Genomic DNA, 24686 nt, shown 5'->3' with positions numbered 1-24686 from the left:
AAAAAGAACCGGAAGAGAGGAAATAAAGGATATCTAACTCAGAGATACATTAACAGATCACTGTGAGTAACAGCCCAGCAGAGTTTATGGCACAAAACATGAAGATTATTTGAAAAGCATTTGGTTGGGGTTGATAATGCACAGCATCACTGCCTGGGCTGAGCTGTCTCCAGCTCCTCCTAATTTAGTGCACAATTATGACAATGTCTGTGAGATCTAAAGCCAGCACCTCTTCCAGGGGTACTCTAGATCTGGTTACATGCAATGATATCTCCTCCCAAACGAGCACCAGGCCCTGCTGAGAGGTTCCTGATAAAGGCACAATCCTGGCAGGTCTGAGGACCTCCAGTCCCCATGAGATTCACTGGAGGATGAAGGTTCTGGCACTGGGGAGGTTTCCAAAGCCTCAGAGCTCAGCATCCCTCAGGATCTGCTCCAAAGCAAATTTCCATTCAGAATTAACAGCAAGTGAATTCTTATTTTTCTTTTTTCTTTCTTTTTTTTATTACAAGTGAATCAAATAAATGGACTGAGAGTTATTTCTCCCTCGAATATTTCTTGTGCTTTTGAAAGATTCCCATGGCAGACTGATTGCTCTGGAATATTTATTTAATTTACTTATTTTCTAAATTTATGCTGCGTGTTCCTTCGCTATTCTCTAGGTACACAGACCAGAAAAATATATCCATATCTTTTTTGAAATAAACCATGCCACAGATGTCACCAGAGAAGAATGATGTGAAGGTGGAGAAGATGCTGAAAGGAAAGGCTGAGATATAAACCCAGCAATACTGGCATCTTTCCACTGCTTGGAAAATGAGGTCAATATAGAAGACCTTCCATTATCTATGGAGAAATGAGATGCTGGAGAAACCTTCCCAGCATCTCTGGGCATTTGGAGCAGCATTAAGAGCACACTCAAGGGGTCTCTGCTCCAGAGAGAAGTCCCAAACCTTTTTGGTTTTCCCTACCCATTAGAAGCTGTGATCAAGGCTTCTGAAAATTCCCTGTAGCCAGCCTAGGAATTATCAACCTTTTCCGGAACTATATTACCTAATTGCTTTAAAAATTGAGCTATCTTTTAATTTTGCATTTGCTATAAAATATATAAATCATACAGCTGCAAAAATTTTGCCCTTGTAGCATAATTAAGTCCATAGATGTTGGAAATCCATGCTTGTGCAAAATCCATACTTCTTTCTTTTTTGACAATCATTGATTGTCAAAAAAGAAAGAAAAGCAGGCTAGTTTGGATATCTAAATACTTCTCCCTCATAAATAAAAAAAAAAGAGAACCCTTGAAAACAGCCTTCAAGACCTACTCAATTTAATTCTCCAGTAAATTTTCCTTTTTTTCCAGACAAAATTAGCAACGCGCCCATCGATTTTTGTGCAGCTGGAAATGCATAGGTAGAGCTAAAAGAGGGTAAATAAAACATGATGGACTCTCAGGGTTAGAGGAAGAAAGTGCTTATAAATGCAGGAGTCCAGGAGCAGAACAGAGCCCGTGCAGGGTTCAGGCAGGAGGCCAAGGAGGCAACTGAGAGCTGATATTTGTGTTGAGATCTCCAGGAATTGACTGAGTCTGAGCTTTCTTAAGCAAAACCTTCTGCCAAAATCTATACAGTTATAGTCATCCCACATCATTTACATCACAGGAATTTCCCTAAATAGCATCTCTGCAAACAGAGGGACCAGGGCAGTTTAGGCAGAGTTGGTGACACGATGTGATGCTGTTGGTTTAAGTGATCAATGGCATTCATGGAAATATCTGAGTTTTTTTTTGTCCTTAATGCCAGGAGGTGTTTTAATGCTGCAGTAGTTTTAAAATCAGGGGACTGAGCCCAAGAAAATCAATATGAAAAGGAAACTCTTCCAGTTCACTGTGGAACTTACAAAAGGCAAAGTGACCCAAGTCTGAACAAGAGCTGGGATTCTTTGGCTCTGTTGTACCATTATTGTATTTGCAGGGTGGCCTCATGGAAGGAATGATGAATCTAACTCCATGCTCTCAGAAGGCTAAATTATTATTTTATAATACTATATTATATTAAAGAATACTATACTAAACTATACTAAAGAATACAGAAAGGATACTTACAGAATGCTAGAAAGATAATAATGAGAACTCGTGACTCTTTCCAGAGCCCTGACACAGCTTGGCCCTGATTGGCCAAAGAGTCAAAACAATTCACAAGAAGCCAATGAAACAATCACCAGTTGGATAAACAATCTCCAAACACATTCCAAAGCAGCAAAACACAAGAGAAGCAAATCAGATAATTACTGTTTTCTTTTTTCTCTGAGGCTTCTTAGCCTCCCAGGAGAAAAATTCTGGGCAAAGAGATTTTTCCAGAAAATATGACTGTGATATATCATCACCATCTATTCCTTCCTCCTGTGGAAGGGGACAGGTCACCTCTCCTTCCTCTTATCCTCATTATCCCACTTTCAAGGCTGATTTAAGAAATTAGATGACCTGCACTGGGCTGATCATACATAGGGTGACATTGAGTACCTGAAGTAACCCCAAACACAAAGGGTGTTAAAGATCTGAATCACCAACATATACCAAAAGCAACATTGCAACAAATCCAGCCTTAAAAGTGTGTAGCTGTTTAAATATGTATGTGTATGTATATAAAAGCTGTAAGCTCCATCCAAGCTGACAGGAGAGAGCGGACAGTAGCACAGAGCTCTCCTGGATCAATGCTGCCTTGCCCTTCACGTGTCACGGTTTTGATGCTGACACATTTTTTGCAGGATCAGAAAAGCCCCTGCTCCTCCTGCAGAGGAATTTCCCCTATCTCAGTGATGCAGCCTGCCTGGCATTTAACCTCCAGCTCTGATTTAAAAGGGGTGTGCATGCTGCTCCTTGGACAGAGATAATTTCCCCCTCTCCAAAGGGGCTCCGGAGGACAGGGCATCCTGCATGGAAAGAGCTGCAGAGTCAGAGCACAAAGAGCAGCACAAACTGTAATGCAGAGACATCTGGTAAATGAAGGGTTGAAAATGTGATGTTAGAGTCACATCATGAAATAATTCCCCTCTTCTTACATTAAACAAGAATGCCAGTGGCTGGAATTAGGTGTTTTAGTTGGTGTTGGGGATATGAGAACACAGGACTTTGTGCCAAGCTGTCAGCACTGAGTGCATCACTTCTCTGCTTCCCCTTGTCCCTTTCTCCTGGACCATCAGAAACCTCTTGGGACACAGACTGTGCCCAGACAGGACCACATGAAGGACTCCTTGGGGTGGGTCCATTTTTGGGACTCTATTGGCCACTGCCATGCAGATAATGGTTGAGACCATGAACAAAGGTGAGCTTAAGCAGAAAGCTGAAGTGGGAAGGGGTTTGATGCTGCGTTTTTGCCCTGAGTGAGCTGCAGACTCATGGAGTGATGCTGTACATGCTTATTCAGATGCCTCAGCTGTCACATCTGCACCAAGGAGATAACCACACGAGCCAGCGTGCCCTAAACACTTTGAGATGTGAGCGTTAGGGAAGTCAAGATGTAAAATTTGTACAGTATACTGCAGTATTATTCACCACCCAGACATAATCAGCAAGAAGGATGACTCAGATATGGCTCTCATTGCTCCAGAGCCATAAAAAATATCTTCCACCATAAATTTTAAAAATTAGTTTGTGCCTTTTCTGAGTTACTGGAAAAGTAACTTTGCTTGTTCTGTTCTTATAAATAAAATGTCATCGTATTATCAAACCTAGCATGAAACATGATGCTCAGCAGAGACAATCCATAGCCAGGGGTCTCTTTGTGTCCTCAGATTTGAATGTGTGGAACTACAACTCACCTGTGAATTGAACCACTTGCAATTTACTCTATCCTACTATAACCAATTGCTATTAAATTCACCCATCAAAAACATTTCCTTATGCAGAGTATCAAGTGTTTAATCTCAGACCAGAACAACAGCACCAGAAGGTTTTATTTATCAAATCAAGTCACAGCGTGTAAGTGTCAAAAGAAAGAGCAAAAATCAGGTTTTAAGACTATCAGGAGAAATTGGAGCGTTCCAGGTACAAATAGAGAAACTCAGGCTGTCTGTCACATGGCTAGCACAGGGAGAAATGCAATCTACAGGAACAGCACTGCTTCCTCTTTATTTTCACTTTGCTCAAGGGGCAATTCTCATCTGCAGCTCCCAGCATGGGGAGTGACAGCTGTGACACAGGTTCAGGAGTCACACCCTACACTCATCTGCACCAGCCCAGTGCCAGCCCACGCTCACTTAGGGGCTGGCAGGTGACTCCACCTGGCCTGAAGCAATTTACATCAATTTCAGGTATAAAAATAATGAAAAAATGCAGTGTCCCTGCAGGGAAATGTGCATGAGCCAAGGCTGGGGTACTGCAGCCTGTGACACCTTTTTGGACATTTTGTGGTTGCACAGTGCCAGCCCACGCTCACTTAGGGGCTGGCAGGTGACTCCACCTGGCCTGAAGCAATTTACATCAATTTCAGGTATAAAAATAATGAAAAAATGCAGTGTCCCTGCAGGGAAATGTGCATGAGCCAAGGCTGGGGTACTGCAGCCTGTGACACCTTTTTGGACATTTTGTGGTTGCACAGGAGGGACTGACCCCTAAGACCCCCTGAGTATTGCCCCAAAGGCAGATCAGATCAGAACACTTAAATATATTCATTTATTCCCTCTGTTTTATTGATTCATTCCTTCCAGGAGGGAAGACAGAGTTATGTCCACCAATGTCCACTCTTGGGCGCTGTGACTAATTTTCCTCCCGGGTAAAAATTTAAATAAACCTTTGCGTGCTGGGACTGATTTTCATTCCAGGTAAAAATTTAAATAAAGCTTTCCCCACCATGCTCCTCTGCCAATATGAAATCAGAAAAAGGATGTGGGGGGAATTGGCTGCCTTGCAGTGCTGGTGCTGGCCCCAGCTCTTTTCCTTGCTCCACAGTGGAAGTTGCTGAAGGTTCAGCTCATTCCAAAGGCCAGGACAGAACATTTTATTTTTATTAAAGTTGTGCGTGACTTTCAGGCTGAAGCTACTGTTTGGTTTGCAAGGACAGAAATAGGACTGTGGATATTAACTGCTAACAAATAATTGACTGATAGAACAAAGCAGATCATCACCTCCTCTCTCTGCAAACTTTTCTTTCTTTTTTCCTGGTGCCATTGAAATTAGGTTTTTCCCCCCTATTTTTGACAATACAGCAGAGAAGATTTGCTTTCCCAAGGTGAATACCAGGACCCATTTACACCTGTTGGGAGTGGGGTGCTGGAAGCTGCTGATCAATTTGAATTAGCAGGCACTTTAATTCTGAATTTGCAATTTATTTGCTGTGCAATCAGGGCAAGAACATAAGTGGAATGAAATAAAAATTGAGGTCTCAACTCAACAGCATTTGGTAGTAGATTACCTGTGGTTATGTGCATAATTTTCAATTCCTTATCTGTCTTTCCCAGACAGGTGACCCAGAGTTATTAGCACTGTTTATACCATTAAGAACTGGGCTGGGATAGTGGCCTGAGTGACTGCACAACACTGGGTGTGAAATCCAGATCTCCTGAGCACTTGCTAATCGAGCTCTTTTGGGCTGATCTTCCATCTCTAGTCCTGGCTAATCTAGGATTTGATTTAAAAAAACCCAGGCAGCCTTTTTCAGCTCCTTCACAGTTTAATCTGTGTGTGCAAAGATCATCCAAAGCAAGCTGGCACTGTGAAGGAAGGGGAAATATCCAGGCCAGGCAGTGAGACAGCACAGATCCACCTCACCACCCCTGTGAGGAATATTTTCAGCATCGTGGAACTCAACTAGGGGCAGAAAAGCATGCAAACACTCCAGGGTGCAGGGAAAATGCTCTCTCCAAGCAAAGCAGAGCAGCAAGATGTCGTTTTGTGTGTCTGGTTTATCTGTAGGAGGCCAGGCTGAGCAGGTAAATAGTGTTCACCAGCAGAGCTTCATTAATGCCTTTTCCCTGCTGCCACGGAGGCTCCCAGTGCTTGGGATTGTCCCCACGTCACACAGGAGGCCAATATTTGCAGTGAGGGGTGAGATGAGGGTGGTTTGCTCTCAGCAGGGTGTGCTGGGGCTCTGGTGCCGCTCCCTGAGGTGTCCTTGGCTCCCTGTGTGCCCCAGAACAGGGACAGGGACAGGGGAGGGCCTTTGTGTCACTGAGGGCCGGCCCATGCACCCGCACAGCTGTGAGGGCAAGAGAGCAAGGAGCAGGACAGGAGAGCTTGGTTCACAGAAATCACAGAATCACAGAATCACAGAATTCACAGAATTCACAGAATCACTGGGTTGGAAGGGACCTTCAAGGTCATGGAGTCCAACCCAGACCCAACCCCTCAATTCAATCCTGGCACCCAGTGCCACATCCAGGCTTTGTTAAACACACCCAGGGATGGGGACTCCACCACCTCCCTGGGCAGCCATTCCAAAACTTTATCACTCCTTCCATGAAAAACTTTTTCCTAATATCCAACCTAAATTTCCCTTGATGCAGCTTGAGACTGAATCCTCTGGTTCCAGACTGCTTCCTGCTTTAGGCAGGTAAATGTGGTTCTTTTTCTGCTTTTCCAACAAAGGACATCACCACCCTGAATTTGGACAATAAACACCCTGAATTGCTCCCAGACTCTCACACCTATGGTGTGGCACGTGGATAATTCTGGTCTACTGACCATAAAAATCACTTTGGACTTCTCCAGTCACCACATCCCTGATCACTCAGTGCTGGACCAGGGCGGTCAGCACCACCCAGCCTGTCTTATGGCTGGCACCACTGCTTCCCTTGCAAAGGATAACCAGTTCTCTTTTTGTTGTGAATAAATCACCCAGCTAGCAGCTACCTTCCTCTATTTCATGCAGAGATTAATTTAAAATAGAATAAACACTATACTACTGTTACTATAGTAATATGCCAACATAAAAAATACAACAGAGCATTGATATGCTTATTTGAAGTAAAAAAAAAAAAAAAATCTGTATTTACTAACCAGTGAAATGTCAACTAGCATATTGTTCTAGCAAGTCTGGGATATTCCAGTTCAACCTGCTGCTGGTGGCTGAACCCTGGTGTCCTCCAGCCACTTTAGGTCTCTCACTCTTCAGGGAAAACCAGGGAAAACCACACCCCAGCATCTCCTCCCTGCTCTGAGCACTCATCTCCATGCACAAGGACAAGGTGACAAGAATGACTTTGCCTGTGGCTCTGACTGCAGCCACCCTCCAGCTCAGATATCCATCAGCAGTTTATAAAAACAGAAATAAATGCTTAGGACTCCCAGATTTCAAGTATTTTGGAAGTGCTGGGCTTCCTCCCTTCCCCTACATGATCACCCCCTCCAGCAGAAGCAGGAATGCCAGATCTGTCTGGAAATCACCCCCCTCTGCCTGAGCTGGGCAGGGATCCCTGCCCATGGAGGAGTACATTATGTGTACTTTATTTCCCATAACTTCCCAATACCTATCACCTATGTTAGACAGTGAGCTTCTACTCTAAACCAATCCAAAAGTGCCACCATCACCCAGAAGATGGAGGCCAAGAAGAAGAAGGAGAAAGGCTGGACACACCCAGATTCCTCCATCTTGCCTCACGAACCTCCATTCTAAAAACCCCAAAAATCTATTTTCCATCCTGTGACAAACTAATTATTATTCTACTTAGAATTTCTTGACTTGTAATTCTTCATGTAAAGGTTGGTAATTATTTTTTCCAAGGGCTAAATCAAAGGCACAGGGGTCTGGGGCTCTGTGCCAAGGTCTCTGAGCCCCCTGTCAGGATCTGGAGTCCTCCAGGGCAGCCAGAGGAATTTCCTGGGTTCTGACAAGCCAGTGATCCCCCAGCAGCACCTCAGGTCTTTCAGGAGAGGTTCCTCACCCCCAGGAGCACGAGGGGTTTGAGGCACAAACGTGGAGAGGGGATGGATGTTGGTTAAATAAAGAGATGTGCAAGACTCAGCTGAAGATGGACGTGAATGGGAGAAATTCCCTCCTCCCTCCCTTGTCTCTGAAGTTAAATAAATAAACCCTTGTTCTTGCCTGAGGCAGGTTTCTGCTCAATGTGCAGCCAAAACCTTCCCAGTGATTCACTTAACAGTTGTGAGTATGATAATAGCAATAACAAAAACACCCAAACAAACAGCACAGCAGAGCACTGGTGGGTTTTGCAAGACCTCAGAGCTGAGTGCTCCAAATAACTGACATGCCATTGCATTTTCTTGCTTGGCTTTTAGGGAGGGGTGAGATGGGAAGAAGTGGCTTATTTCATTCCTATTCTCTTACTTATTTGACATTATTTTGATTAGAAAAGAGAAGCTATTGGGACCAGGTATGATAGGTTTATACCTCTCCTCAATGTCAATATTTTCAAGGCAGAATTCTCTCATCAAGCAGCACAAATTGCTCTAACTTACTGAAAAGAAAAAAAAAACACAACGAACTAGCCATTTTGGTAGAAATATTGCTCACTTGGAACTTATTTTTTATGGATATATTGGAAAAAGTTTTCATCTATGCAGCAAACTCCAAACTTACAAAGACTTCCAGCTCAAAGCACTAGAAAGCTGCCAGCATGGTGTGTTAGTTTCTCCCTGAAGAATCCAGATATTTGTATTTCTTTAGAAAAGAGTTAAAGCTGTAAGCATCATCATTCCATAAGAGGATGCCAAAATGTGAGAGGGGAGTCTGCAGAGAGGCTTGGGACAGTGGCTACAGGGTGTGAGAGCTCTTTGGGGATGATGGTGAATGCCAAGTTCCCGGCTCTCTGTCCCTTCTCCAGTCCCACTCATCTTTGCTGAGCCAGCCATGAGTGTCCCAGGAACTGGTGGGATGAGGGGCAATTGTTGTATGGAGTTGGCCTTTAAAGAGCAAGGAACTGCCTGGCATCACAGGGCACCTACTGAGAAAGGCCAAGATGTTCACCTGGATGCTCTTATCCCACCCCCACGAAGCAGGAGATGGCCTCAGGATTAGCTCTGGCTATATATCAGCAGATTACATCCCTGCTTTGAGTGGGAACAAATCTGATCTCACTTGTCTCCCTGTTCTTTTAAGTTCTTTTAAGTTCTTTTAAGTCTTCTGATATTTACATTTTTGTAATGGAGTATTTCACGCACTTTTCATGTAAGCAATGATTGTTTTGCATTCTTTTCTGGAAGAAGAGAAATTGGATGGACTGTTGGTTTGACCAGTGTGCCAGTTTCATTCTCCAATCCATGGTCACTTTTGAAAGTCTATAAAATTGGAAATAAACTGCCCTCTTTTTAGCTTAGACCTTTCAGCGTGTGCGTGTTGTTCATTTCGTGTCCCATTGCGACGCTCACAGTGGGCAGTTTCAGGGTTTGTGGTGCTGTGGTTGCTGCCAGCATCACATCTGTGGCACAAAAAGGCCAGGACAACTCACACAACAGACCAGAGACGTTTCAGCAGTGCCCTGAGAGGCACATCCTCACACACAGCCATGGTTGGCATCACAGCACTCCAGCACCACCCCTTGCCCCAATGCCAGCTGTCACCGTTGAGGCAGGAATGGATGAATGAGGGACACACTCCAGATCTCTTCAGGAGGCTAATGATAATTTTATTAGGAAGCTATTCCTTTTTATACTCTGTTCTGACACAGGTGGACCTGATCGGTCCTTTAATCAACACACCTGATATATTGGCTAATTAAGGAATCACCCTTTGGTAAACATCTTATGAGAAAACAACTGTTCAAAGCACCAGCTGTGAGATTTTAATTCTTTCTCTCAGCCTTCTCAAAACTGCCCAGAACAACTCCTGGAAAAGTTTATCTGTTTCCCTCTCTGACCAGGCTCTCAGTATCCACAGCCAACAGGTAAAACTCTCTTTGAGCTTGCCATGGCTGACGTTGTCACAGCTGCATTGGAAACAGCACATCTGGCAGGAATTGTTTCATTCTTTGCCAAGGTAAATGCTGCCACCTTCCCAGTGTGGTCTTTGAGTGAGGCAGATGAATGAAGGAATCCTCTCTCCAGCTCAGCTCCTGTCCCTGGGGTCCCTCTGAGCACAAGGAGCATCTCAGCCTCTTTGGGCTGTGCTTTGAAATCCCACTCAGGTGGGTGCTCAAACACAGGCGACAAAAGGGAGCCCCTTTGTGAGCTGCCAGTGCAGATCAGAGGCAATCAAAGCCCCAGGCACTTCAAAGCACGGAGATTTACCAGGATGGCAGTGGGGAAGAGCCCTCAAAGCAATGGTGTAAAAGGGCCACCTTACCCTGCTATACTTGTGCTGGGAACAGAAATTTTAAAAGCAGTTTGCATAATATAGATTCTCCTCTCTTGGAATAGCAAATTAACAGTTCATTTTATGACTCCACCAATCAACACCTATAGCCCATTAAATTTAACAACAAACTTGCCTCATGAAGGAGGCTGCAGCTGAGCCTTTCAACAAGCACTCCCTATCATTTATTCTTCGCCCTGAATTGTGTTTCTTTGTTTTATAAACCAGCATTTCTATTTTCTCATTAGCAAGTGGCATGCTAAATTAATTCCGGGTATTAATTTACACACTGGGTGCTCAATTCAAAGCTCAGCTCTGCTTGGTGTCAGTGGGGACTAACCTTGCTGTATCTTTATTTCTCCAGGATGAATCCAGAGCAGCCCAGGTAGTGCAGGTCTCAGGTAAAGCTGCCTCACCCTCTGATGTTGCAGAAAAAACAAACAGAGCAGATCCACTAACCCCATTCTGTCCCCAGTTAGTGCAGTGTAATTTGAGAGCAACTTCACAGAATGGTAAAAAAAAATAAAAATTCCTCAGTGTGAACACTGAATATATCTGGAGGCAAAAATTGGCACAAGAACTGAAAATAGGCAAAAGCTTATTGAAAAGGTTCAGTTTCAGAAGCAGCTCAGAGCATGGGGTCACTTCAGTAAACAATGAGCCTGCTGCTAATTGAGGGGAGTGCCACATCACATGGCTTCATTTGCAAAGCTATTTAGAAGGAATGATCAATATTTTATAAATACGTTAAGGTGGTAATAAAAGATGCATGATGTAGTGTGTAGGTAGGAGCCTTTCTGGAAGGAAATGAAGGAATTATAGATAACCCTGGCATGCTGAAGTTATGCAGCTGGAATGGTTAAGGGGAAGGGCTTTTAAAGATTCTTTAAGTTAGGAAAGTGATAAGAATCCTTTAAAGGAACCATGTGCCACTTTCTTTATTTTGAAAATCTGCATTGCCAGCAGGGAAATGTTTGTATCAGCTCTTGGGCAAACATATTTCACCCCTGAACTTTCCATGGGGGTGTTTCCACTGCACTCCACACTTCACCCGCACATAACAAAATAATTTGTGCTTCTCGCAAAACCTGTCCAAAAGTATTCAGGCAAAATTCTGCTTAGCCCAAAGACAGGATGGAGTGAGAACAAAAACACAGCAGAAGTTGCACTAACAGGCAGTGAAAATGCACATTTCCAGTGTTCTTTTCTCAAAAAAAAAAAGGGAATGAGTATAATTTCTGTGGCACAGGACAGACTTAGAGTGGGCCCTTGTGAGCTACAACCCAGGTTTACAACAGCTGCTCGATGTCAGAACCATAGGTGGGAAAAATGGATGAAAAGTGATTTTTTTCCTTCCCTTTATAAGAAGAACTGACTATTCCTCATTTTGTTTCAGGAAAAAGAAAATCCCTACCAAAACATTTTCAGTATTAATTTATAAAAAAAATAAAGTTGAATAAATGTTTCTTTTGACAAAAACGGGGGGGAAAAAATCGAAATCAGCTTTTTTTTAACCCACTCCAGCACAGACAGAGATTATTTTTCTGTCTGTGCTGGAGTGGGTTAAAAAAAAGCTGATTTCGATTTTTATAACAAACCATAGGCTCTTACTCCATGGGTAAAATGCTGGGAGCATTATGGAAGAGAAGATGCAAACAAGCACAATTAAGTGACTCTGCATCACACAGCAGGGGTTCCTGGTAAATACACACCAGACAATTTGTAACCATGCTTATGTTTAAACATTTTATGGGTCTAGGAGATCCCAGCTTTAATTTAAACAAACATAAACTCCAGTGTATGGAGATAAATAAAAACAGAACGATAGCTTTCAGTCTGCCAGGGCCCAAATGTGAGACAGAGTCTGCATTGTACGAAAGAATTATTTACAAAAGTACAAAAATGAAAGAATTATTTACAAAAGTACAAAAATAAAAAAAATAAAAAAAATTACTTACAAAAGAACAAAAATGAAAGAATTATTTACAAAAGTACAAAAATATGTACAAAAGTACAGGGCCTAAATGTGAGACACGGTCTGCGTTGTATGAAAGAATAATTTAAAAAAAAAAAAGTACAAGAATATGGTTTGGTTATATGGTTTGGTTTCCTCTCTGTGTGCAGGCGACTCTTTCCATCACCTAGTTTTTAATGTTTTTTTTTTCCTAAATTCTGAGGCAAACAATCCAGAAGGAAAAATAAGAGGAATTATTTTGATTGTGCATTGTAAGTTTGGGACTAAAATGGTTGACATCTCTAAAAATGAGAGCTGTGTCCCAAGTTTATTTCCCATACTAATTTTTCAGCATCCTTGAGGCAGATATTTCTTTTCTTAAGCACACAGAGGAAAGACCAAACTCCTGTTTGCATCTACTACTGGCACATAGTGACTTTTAAATGCTGTTGCTGTGTTGGGCACCCTTCCAGCAAGGTGGTAGGGATTATACATTTTCCTCTCATGTTTTTTTTTTTAATTTTAATTCCCTAAATATTGTTGGATGATTTCCCTGTGCACAATTAAGTAACCTGGATCTGCTCTGCAAGAATGAGATGGCAAAGTAGGAGAGTCCTCCAGGACAGGGGATAATGCTGACCAGGTATTAAATTCATGCAAAACACACACTGACCTGGAGATTAGAAACTGAGGCACTGGAGCAGGAAAAGTGCTGAGGAGCAGAACAGAAACATCAGAGCCAAAATCAAAACAAAACCCATAACAGAAAATACACTAAAAAGTACAACAGAAAATACTACACATTACTAAAAAAAAGCGAAATTAAAAAAAAAAAAAAAACAAACAAAACCAAAACCAAAAAACCCAGAGGGAAATAAAACTTTCAAGCAAAATCCTCTAAAATTGTGTAAAACAGCTTTGGAATGTTTCAGCATTTGCCTGTCTATATATAATAAACCCACAATGAGAACACTCACATGCCTACAGTAGATAATCATCCCCTCCCTGTCAGACAAGGTTCCCTCCATGCTGGATTTGCACATTTTATAGGATCTTTATCCTTCATGATTGAATCCCAGGGCCGAGTTCTCTATTTTGCATTGCTTCAAGCAAAGGTTTGGGTTTGCTTTTTGGGGTTGGCTGCAGATTTCCACCATCCCTCCTTTCCCACAGGTCTGGTACAGCAGGGGCCACTCAGGGCCTGAGGCAGAACTTCCCTCCAACCTCATTTTACACCGGGAATTTCAGAGGTTTTGGGAATATCCAAACAGTGATAAAATAGGTGAGAAAATCTTGGGCCTGTAGAGCTTTTCTTTTTGAAGAAGGATCTTTGGTGACTTCTCTTTTCACTTCCTACAGTGAGGACTGAACACATTTAGGGGTTCACATTTGGGAGGAGGAGAGCTGGGAGTCAAAGAAGGAACTCTGTTCTTTGCCCTTTACTCTATCCTTATAAAAGCAAGAACAAAAAAGTGAGTGTATTTCTAATTATAGCATTGCAAAACTGTATTTCAGAAAAAATTATATATTTAGGACAGCATTCAGCCCTTTTTTTGACTTACTACTTCTGCAAAGGACTTTTCCTGGAGTCCAGATTCTGCTGCAGCAAAAATCCCCAATTATAGTAAGAGGTGCTTGCAATACAGGTTATTTTGATGGACATAATACCCAAAACTGAGCTTTCTACCATCTGTTTGTCCCTAAAATTTGAAAGCAAAGAGAACATATTTCACCACTGCGTCAGTGAAAAGTAAGATAAATGCTATTTAGATGCATGTGCAGCATATGTTCTCTCTTCTATGACACGTTCATCTGTAAGGTTTTACTCATTTCTCTGGAGACACATACCCATAGAAAAAAGAAAAAAAAGCCACCAACTTTCCACCTCAACCAATCCCTCCACAAAGCCAGGAGCTCTGAGCACGGGTTTGTGGGACATGAATTTTATATTATTTATTTTTTATAATATGGGACATTATTTATTTATTATAAATTTATAGATGTGGGACATTATTTATTTTTTTATTAAGTGGGACAAAACACTGGATTATATTATATTATATTATATTATATTATATTATATTATATTATATTATATTATATTATATTATATTATATTATATTATATTATATTATATTATATTATATTATATTATTTATTCCCCCTCCAGTTCCCTCCCCTGGTAGCTTCAATGGCAGGACTTGGTGGATCTGAGGGGTTTGGGAAGCACAAGAAGGTAAAGCTGTGCTGGGGTGGGAGGGTTTGTGTTACATATCTGAGTAGAAAGCTGGAAATTTGTCTTCCCAGCAGCTCCTTTGGCATGTCCAGCAGCTGGTAGAGGGGAAAGGAACTGGAAGAGAAAAGGGAGAGTAGAAAGGAAATCACCACCACAGCTGTCACTGCAGAGCTTCTCTGCTGTCCCCAGAGCTTTGCAGTACTGTGTGGGACACAAGACCGCCTTTGTCCCAGAGATTTCTGTCCAGGATTGTGGAGATGCTGCAGCAAATTTTCCTTAGTTCATGCAGGAATCCTCTGCTTTCAGTTCCTGGTGCTTTCTCACTCCCCATGATGCTGATTCAGCCACACACACAGCCTGGTACTGCTCAAGGGCTGCACTCAGGAGAAGACTTGGAGCTCCAGCTGCCTGGTGGAACATTCCTGGTGTCCCAATGAAATGCCCAGCACTCCCTGAGTTGGGTCTTTTTTTCAGTTGTTGGCTCCAATTGACAAAAATCTGCTTATGTGCACCAGGTTGGTTTGAAAGGAATGGGAGGAGGAGAATGCAAGGCTGATCAGGTCTTGCAAGGAAGAACTTTTTTTTTTTTCCCAAAAAAAGAAGAATTTTTCATAAAAGAAATCTAACGTGATTATATATTTCTAGCTCCACTTCCCATCTGTTCACCTTCCAAAGTGACATTTAAGGAGATGAGTTTACGGTGCTGGAGGCATCAACAGCACTGGATTGAGTGGATCAGATCCAGGCTGGCTCTAAAGCTACTCAAACCTTGCCTAAAGCTCAGCCCTTATTTGTTTTCCTACAACAGAGGTACCTTGATCTCTGGAAACACTGGCATCTGCCCTTTTCTTCTTTGCAACCCTTTCTGCTGAGAGCATTATCTGCCTTTTTCCAGCAGATGACTTGGCAGAACTGCTCCAACCCCCTGACATGCCTGAGAGCACTTTGGGTGAGCAGAAAGGCAGCTCTGACACAGTGTCTGGAGTTCAGAAGCCACAGATCAACACAGTGGATGGGTTTCAGGCTGCTCTCCTCTCTGTCACACAGGCAGGTGTGGTCCAGCACAACCCTGAGAGTCAATTTTGAGAGGTGCCTGGGCTCCTTTATCTGAGATGTTGGTTTTTGATGCAAAATGGGAAACATTCCTCTGTTCTGTGGTGCAAACAGGAAAAGCTGAGCAGTAGCTGATATAACCAAGGCAAAGCTTCCTCAAAAACCCAAACCAGCTCAGGTGTGGGTGTTAACTGTCCATGCAGCACAAGGATCCACCTCAGAGGTAAAGCAAGCGGTGAGAAGGAATGGATTTCTGAGGAAGGGAGAAAGATCACAGGCAGTGCAAAATGTGGAAACAGGGAATACATCTGGGTAAACTCAGCATGGGAGGAGAAGGAGAAACAGCCATGTGAAGAGGAAGGACATTTTTACACATAGCAAATAAAGGCTGAGGAGCAGAAAGTTCTCCTTCCTCAGGCACTCACACAGCCTGACACCTGTCCTGGATTGCCAAGCAAATTGTATTCTATTGCCATCTGTATGGCAGTTGTCTTCTGTTCATTGGGCAGTTTTCCTTATCTCTTCCGCACCCAATCCTCCCTCCGGGAGACATCTGCTGATAACAGCTATTGAATGTCACTGCATGGCTGATAAGAACTACAGCATCCCATTGGGAGATGTGAGCCCAGAGGGAGGAGCCAAGCATTGCTACCTGGATATAATCTGGAGATTCTGGAACACCAGCACGGCTTTTCCACTGGATTCCCCAGAGGAACAGCAGCTGCCTCTTCTGCCACTGGATCTTCAGAGGAAGACTGCACCTTTCTACAGGATCCCTGCTCCAGCAGAACCACTCCTGACACTGCAGGAGGGCTGAGCCACAATTCCAATGGCACTGCCACCAACACCTGACCCACAGCTCCTGTTCTGACTCTGTCAGTGTTGTTTTGATTACTGCATTGTTTATTTTATTTTTTATTTTCTTCCCTTTTAAAGAACTGTTATTTCCCGCTCCCATATTTTTGCCTGAGAGACCCTTAATTAAAAATTTATAGCAATTCAGAGGGAGGGAGTTTGCATTTTCCATTTCAGGGAAAATGGAAATTTCCTGCCTTTCTTAGCAGACACCTGTCTTTCCAAATCTAGACACACCACAGGAGAGGATTTAGCCAGTTTGCCATTGGGAAAGTGCCAATTCCACTTTTGCTTCTCCCTTTCCTCTCCAGCCGAGCAGGAGCTTGTCCTGTCCAGTCTCTGGAGAGCTCTGGAGGCTGCAGGCACAGAGCTCCCCATGGGAACCCTGAGCTTGCCTGGGTGTGTATCCTAATCCTACAGTTGCCTCTACAAAATTTTGGGTTTATTGATGAAGGGCACAATTAGGGGAAGAAAGGAGCCGGCCGCCCACACTGCTTCTGTCTCTCTGTTCTTCTGTCTCCCACTGAGGAAGGGCTCTGGCAATATTTATAGGCCTGTAATTTCCTGCAAGTTTATATAGCATGAAAGTAGAAGAAGTGATAAAATATGCAGTTTAATTGCAAAAAACCCCATGTACTAATCTCACTAATGTGCTAGATTAAAACTCTGAATGTGTGAGGCTTCAAGGTGATTACACATATTTAAAGCAAATTTTCCTTCTAAGTGTCTCTAACCAAACTCATATTTTATGGTATCCTGGACCTTACAATTGACTTTTATTTGGTTTATTTTTATGAATGATATTGAAAGTATAATATTGTCACAAGGGATTCTCTTCCTCTGTGGATTGTTTCATGATGCAGGATTTCTATTAACTTCTCTCAGAATTTTTTTTGTCACACTAGGCTGCTTTAGTGGCTTCAAGCTCTATTGTGCCACACTGGGCTGTGTTAATCACTCAAGCTGGAGTTTCCCTTTGTGAGGAGGGAGAGGACAAGGGCTGGACATGTTGAAAATCTTCTAAAATTCTGTTTGGAGAGCTTGGTACCAGCTGAAGACTCTGCATTGCTCCCCTGAGCTGCCAGTGACCCACATCATCGGCATTTCCTCACATCTGGGGTTTTTCTATCCATGTAAAGATGTTCTCTAAGCCCTATTTCCTAAAGAGAATTAATTAATTAGTCCACAAGCAAGCAGTGTCTGATGTGGCTCTGCTAAAAGAAGTGACCACAGAAGTTGACTCCAGTCCCAGAAGATTCTCTGACTGGTTCAATGTCACATACTCCAAACTGGAATTTTAGTTATAGCAATATATTTTTATAGCAACCAGTTTGGACTGATTATAGCAAACTGCAAATTTGCTGAAATGCTGGTTAAACAGCTCCTCTGGAGGACACTGGGCTCTCTTTGAACAATAATTGTTTTAGATCTGCTGTTTATTTTCTTTGGGAAGGAACAGGTTGATCCTTTTCTCTTCACAACCACCTCTTTATCACTCCAATGGAGTTATTTCAGAATTTGGGATGGACAACAGATTGTTGCTAGCCTCCAGGACCATCTCAGGATGGGATTAGGGCAGGCAGGGTCCTCCAAAGAGCCCCTGGCTCAGGGGAGCAGAAGAAGTGGCCCCTTGACACACATCCATGTCGGAGACATCTTTTCCTGAAAATCCTTTCATTAGGATTTTAATGAAAAGGCTTCAGGAACAAAATGTAAACAACGATTATCTGCTGCTGTGGAATGCAACAGGTGGATCTGTGATTGGCCAGTCTTGTATGTTTATAATTAATGTCCAATCACAGCCCGGATGGCTTGGACTGTCTGTCCGAGCCACAAACCTTTGTTATTCATTCCTTTCTATTCTATTCTAAGCCAGCCTTCTGAGATGAAACCTTTTCTTCTATTCTTTTAGTGTAGTTTTAATGTAATATATATTATAAAATAATAAATCAAGCCTTCTGAAACATGGAGTCAGATCTACGTCTCTTCCCTCATCCTAATACCCTGTGACCACTGTTACACACCCATGCGTGTCATAGGATCCTTTAATCAGAAAAGACCCTCAGGATCATTGAGCATGCCTTGGCTTGGCTGATAGCAAAACCTGTCCTCCCATGGGCAGGGAAAGCTGTTCAGGAGCACACAGAGCAGCTCTGGAGCCTGAGCTCACCCCAGAGGCACCACTGTGGGCAGGAGGACATCCCTTAGGTGCCTTGTTCCAGGAATGAAGACCACTTATTCTCAGAAATCCCACCAGAATGCCGACTAATTGCCTAAAAATCCCCCAAATCTATAAACCCCCAAACTGCAGCATCCCCCCAAGCCCCTCCATTCAGGTCACACTTTGTGCATCCCCAAGCAGGACCTGCTGAACTGGCAGGAGCTTTGACTTTGGGACCTGGGCGTCCTCTACAACCCACTCACATTCACTGTGCACCAGCTCTATTTAATGCTAGGAAGGGAGAATAATCTAAACATCATTTTGCAAATGGTAAGCTATTAAACTAGCAAATGATTTGAGACAAGAGCAACTACACCAGGTCAGCTTCTCTTTCAAACACTCCCAGGGTACATTGTGTGTAGCTCTGCCTCATGTAAATACCACGGCCTTGAGGTTTTTCCTTGTGGCTTTGTTCTTTCTCTCATTTCTGCAAGGAGGCAGAAGGAATAAATAGATGTTTTTATCACCACTTTTTTTGCTTTCAGAAAGTTCACATATTGCATTTTTGACATTATGTAAATTAAAAATCACCATGGCATTACCTGAAATAAACTATTATATCACTCCTTTCACGCTACTTTAGTTAAGATACTGTCAGCACTTCCATTACTAGCCCTTATTTCAAGGAGTTTCAGACTTAGCTGGTAAAAAGGTGGGGAATTCTATTTATTTATTATTTTTAATGGAAACTTCTAACACATTGCCATCTTGGGGAAAAATTTAATTTTCTTCAGATTTTAGAAAAAACTTTGTGTCCATTTTGTTGTTCAGATGCTGTGAGGCTATTAACCCACTAACAGGTTGATGATACCCCAGCTCACAGACCAATTCCCTTTTCCCTTCAGGTTCCAGTGGCAAAACAATGCAAAACCCAGCCCAGGTCTGGTGCTGGGGCACAGCTGGGGACACCTGGAGGGACAAGGGGAGTCCTGGCACACAAATATGTCCCTGGTGCCTTTCAGAATGAGCCTTTGTGTCCCTGCTCCCCCTGGCAGGCTGAACTCCACACACACATCTTTGGGGAGAATAAATTTGGTCTCCATGTCAGGTAGAACAAGGAATAATGGGCTTAAAATTACAGCCAGGGAGATCCAGACCAGATATTAAGATCAACTTTCTAACAGCAAGGGTGGTTAAACTCCAGCAAAGATAGCCCAGGGAGGGTGTGAAATCCCAGCCCAGGGAGGTTCTGAGTACAGATTAGACAAATGCTTGACAGAAGTGACAATTTTGATGTTCCTTTGGGGCAGGGGATTATATCTTGATTTCCTGTGACAGTGTTCACAGGGGTCTGAGGATGAGGAAAGAGACGAGGATCTGACTCCGTGTTTCAGAAGGCTTGATTTATTTTTCTATTATATATATTATATTAAAACTATACTAAAAGAATAGAAGGAAGCATTTCATCAGAAGGCTAGTTGAGAACAGCAAAAGAAAGAATGATAACAAAGGCTTGTGTCTTGGACAGAGAGTCTGAGCCAGCTGACTGTGATTGGCCATTAATTAGAAACAACCACATGAGACCAATCACAGATGCACCTGTTCCATTCCACAGCAGCAGATAATCATTGTTTACATTTTGTTCCTGAGGCCTCCCAGCTTCTCAGGAGGAAAAATCCTAAGGAAAGGATTTTTCATAAAAGACGTCTGTGACAATTTCCCTTCCAGCCCTGTTTCCCACAGTGCTTTGGGAATAATTTAGAAATAAGAGGATACATATTTTGATGGCTTCTATCCCATCCTGTGCAGTCGTGTGCTGTGGGACACCTCACTCCAATGTCTTCTTTGGGATCCCTGTGAAAATCCCATGAGCTTTCCCAATCTGCCACCCCTCCTTGGCACACAGCACTGGGGTGGCCTGAAAAGGGTCATTCTCATGGCATCTGTCAGCCTTCACCAGCCACCACCAGCAGCCAGAAAAAGGCTTTTTTTTTAATTAATAAAGCCTTTAGCAGGTGAATCCCAGCCCCTTTCTGGTGGCTGCAGCCAAGATCTCCACCGAGCTCTGCTAATGCGTTTGCCTTCCAATTTGTGAGCCCCAGGAAATTTCACAGGCAAAACACAAACAGCCAATTCCAAGCTTTGTTTAGAAATATTTCCTGTGTTTCCTGCTGCTGCAAGCAACAAAGAAGGGGGTAAAAGAACCCAAACAAGAATTCACTCAGCCTCTTCAGTGCCACTCATTTTTCCGCCCCAGTAAAGCAAAATGTGAGCTGTAAACCTGGAGGGAGCCACAAGGTAAGGAGGGAAGAGCTGCTGCTTTGCTCTGCAGCATCCTCCTCTTTCTGAGGTCTTCATGCCCCTTGCTTTAGCCTGTCCTTTATTCCCTCCAACATTATCCCAGCCCTGTCCTTCCCCAGTTTAATTCTGAATTCCTCCCCAATTTAAACTTTGCAGGACAAAACTTTGCCTCTCTCCCTGTCCAATTCATTCTCCTGGGTCTCCAACGAGGCTTCTTGTTGGCTCCTTAGTTTGATCAGAGCAAATTAGACAATATCTCCCCTTTTTCCAGCCTAGAATTCCTAGTTCAGTAGCTGCTGAAGCAGTGTTGGCTTGCTGCAGAATTTCCCAAGGTACATTCCTGCAGTCACATTTTGCCTGGCTGAGAGCACGCAGGGACGGCCACAAAAGCAAATATCACACAGAACCATACGTCTTCATTTCAGCAATTCCTTGGATTGTGACTCTCTCCATGCCTTTGGTCCTGTAACTCACCTTTCTAATCCCCCCAAAAAACAAACAGCATTTTCTTCTCCTACTATCAAACCCCATCTTCACACATATTCAAGTTGTAACAATCTCTACACCTTCAAGCTGCTTACACACAGATTTCATGCTCAGAATATAGACTCAGTTTTCTGTAGTCATCTTTCCTATTTTTTAATCATCCCTAACCATAATGCTGGCAAGCACAGGGACAGACAAAAGGGGCTCAAGGCTTTTAAAAAATGCATGTATGTAGGCACATATATATTTTTCATTTTTAGATGTTTCTCTTAATCATATCTTGAATTAATGCAGGGCTTGTTCATTCGGAGCTCTCATTACCCTCTTAATTAACTGTGCACAGATGGAAAAAGTCGGAATTGCTTCACTTGAGTTGTTCTGCTAGTTTTAAAATGAGATGGCAGATGGAGGACAAGGCAGAAAGGGCTCAGCTCAGAGGTAGGAAACAAGTTTTCAAGCTGTCACAGAAACGTCAACAAACACTCCATCTGTTTATGAGGTGTACCAAGCAGAGGCAGCTTTAAGTGCCATCCGCAGACGTGAGTTCAAAGAATTCCAAACAATTAGCAGTGAAATGAAAGTTGTGGTTTTGGTTTGAGGTTTACCAGGACGCTGCCAATCTGTGCTGTGGCACAGGGGCTGGGTGCAGCCACCACAGCGCTGCAGGAATGGTCTCAGTGTGGCTCAGCACCCTCAGCTGTGGGTGGGCTTGCTGAGACCCCATCCCCAAAGCTCTGCAGCCAGACCCAGAGGAAGGACAGATGTTGCCAAAGGCCCCAGAATAAAAGAACCTCTTGAAACTGATGAATAACCTTCAAAGAATTAGCTCTGAGTTTGCTACTGTGAACAAACCCACAGAAAGGACGGGTCCTTAGCTGAGGGCCCCAAATACAGACAACACAAATTTCAAGTAAAAAGTCTAATTTCAACTTTCCAGAAGTTTTCTGTAACTGAGTGTGTCACAGACATATTTTATGAAAAATCCTTTTGCCAGGATCTTTTCTCCTGAGAAGCTGGGAAGCTTCAGCTTCTCCATGTTTTGCTGCTTTGGAATGTGATTTGGAGAATTGTTTACCCAGCATGTGAAATTGTTTTTACTTGATGACCAATGACAGCCACCTGTGTCGAGGCTGTGAGCAGTCACAAGATTTTATTATCATTCCTTTCTATTCCTTTCAAGCCCTCTGATGAAATCCTTTCTTTTAGTATAGTTTTAATATATTGTTTTTTTAATATAATATATATCATAAAATAATTAATCAGCGTTTTGAAACATGGAGTCAAGATTCTCAACTCTTCCCTTGTCCTGGGACCCCTGCAGACACCACAACATGGGTGGATTTCTGCAACTAATCAGTGTTAGCATTTGGGAAGTACAGACAGTCAACTCTAAATGAAGGCAGGTAGACAAGAGCATAAAAATAAGAAAAAAATAAAATCCTCTCCTCTTTTAGAATATTGTCACAATACGACACAAAGTGAATGACACACACAAGCTGAGATGTTTTAGGTAAAAAAGGGCAGTTTATTTCTGAACTCTAATATTTATAGACTTTCAAAAGTGACCATGGATTGGAGGATGAAATTGCTACCTCTCTAGTCACACAGGTTAAACTAACAGTCCATCAGTTCTCTCCTCCTCCAGAAAGGAATGCGAAACAATCATTATTTACATGAAAAGTGCCTGAGAAACTCCATTACAAAAATGTAACCATCAGAAGGCTTAAAAGAACTTAGAAGAACAGGGAGACAGAACACCCCTTGTTGAACTGCTCCAGTGGGATTTTAAATTGCTCTCCTGCTGGAAATGATCCCAGTGATGGAGGGCACAGCACTGTTATTGGCATTTTAGAGAAGCAACAGCACGGAGTGAAATAACCGTGTCAGGGCAGTGACACGTTTGCTCTGGATATTTAAATAACCAAGGAGGAGCACATCTGCTTCCTAGCACTGCAGCCAGCCCTGGGAGGAAGGTACATCTGCATCCAGGCTCTGTGGGTTTATGGATGGGTAGCAGACATGGTTATTGGGAGCTGGATTGTCCCCATGTGGTTTGCACACAGGCAGGGAAGCTAAAAGAAATGCACACACAAAGCACTTCTGCACAGCTTCTTGTGATATACTTGCTAATTCTTTTTCCAGTAGGTTGAGCTTTTTTTTGGGCAGCACCATATGTTCCAATGAGGGGAAGAGCCAGGATCCCATCCACATTCTCTCATTTCAAAACCTAAACCACAGACTTGACTTTTCCTAACATTCAGAGGTATCTGGTTCTGCCACAGGTCCAACACCTTCCATACCCCTTTTTTAAAATAATGAACAATTCCAGACACAAATGAAAAAGCACTCACCTGACACATGCTTACAAACAACATCTCCATCAAAAGCTGCAATAGAAGGTTTTCTATTCCCTTTTGGTATGGCACACATGTTTTTATTTATAAGAAACTCCCAACTCCTTTTCCTAACTTTTCTCTAGCTCTCCACATGGAAAAAACCCACACTATACAGATAATTTTGTTTAGGACCAGCAAATATTTAATTTTTTTGACCTGATTGGAAGGAATATATGTGAACCATAAATTCTGTCCATTTTGAGGGTGCACTGAGTGTTATCTACCAGCTGAGAGGGAAGGGAAGGGAAGGGAAGGGAAGGGAAGGGGAGAGGAGAGGAGAGGAGAGGAGAGGAGAGGAGAGGAGAGGAGAGGAGAGGAGAGGAGAGGAGAGGAGAGGAGAGGAGAGGAGAGGAGAGGAGAGGAGAGAGGAGAGAAGAGATCAGGCTGCCTGGGCCTGTTCAGAGCCCTGCCAAAATTTGCTCTGCAGATTCAGGCAATTTCATGTTGCTTTTGTGTGTGTGTGTACCTACAGCAGGATTTTAAGACCAAGAGTCCATTTTTTGAATATCAAAACTTCCTCTTTATTACACTTAAGTTCATTTGGTGCTCAGAAACTGAACTGTTTTTGGATAAAACACACTCCTAATTCACTGATAACAGTCAGACTTTGGGACCAGATCAGAGGCAGCCTGAAATAATTCCCTTTAAATGATTGTACCATGAACACTGCTCCTTTACACCAAATCTCTTGCTCTCCACTGGTACCACACACACTGCATTAGTCAGGTTTTCCTTGTGGGACTGACAGAAAGTGCCTTGTGATGAAAGAGAATATTTGAGGTGGGAGAGGTGGGATGCAGCTGGAGGTGGCCGGGCAGCTGACAAGGCCATTTGGGTGATGTGGCCTGGAGTGCAAATGTTCCTTTTGTTTTTGGGGAGTTAATCCCCTCTGAAACAAACCTTTTTCAGCAGGTGGTGAAGATCCACGTGCCCAAGGGGAAACCATGGTCCCAGCTTTGCCCTCAGTGCTGTTGGTGCACACTGTTGGTGTGCTCAGACCCC

Source organism: Zonotrichia albicollis, chromosome 21 (assembly GCF_047830755.1).
Source record: "Zonotrichia albicollis isolate bZonAlb1 chromosome 21, bZonAlb1.hap1, whole genome shotgun sequence".
In the NCBI taxonomy this organism is placed as follows: domain Eukaryota; kingdom Metazoa; phylum Chordata; class Aves; order Passeriformes; family Passerellidae; genus Zonotrichia; species Zonotrichia albicollis.
The sequence above is the reverse complement of the archived record's forward strand: the minus strand, read 5'-3'. Positions refer to the sequence as shown.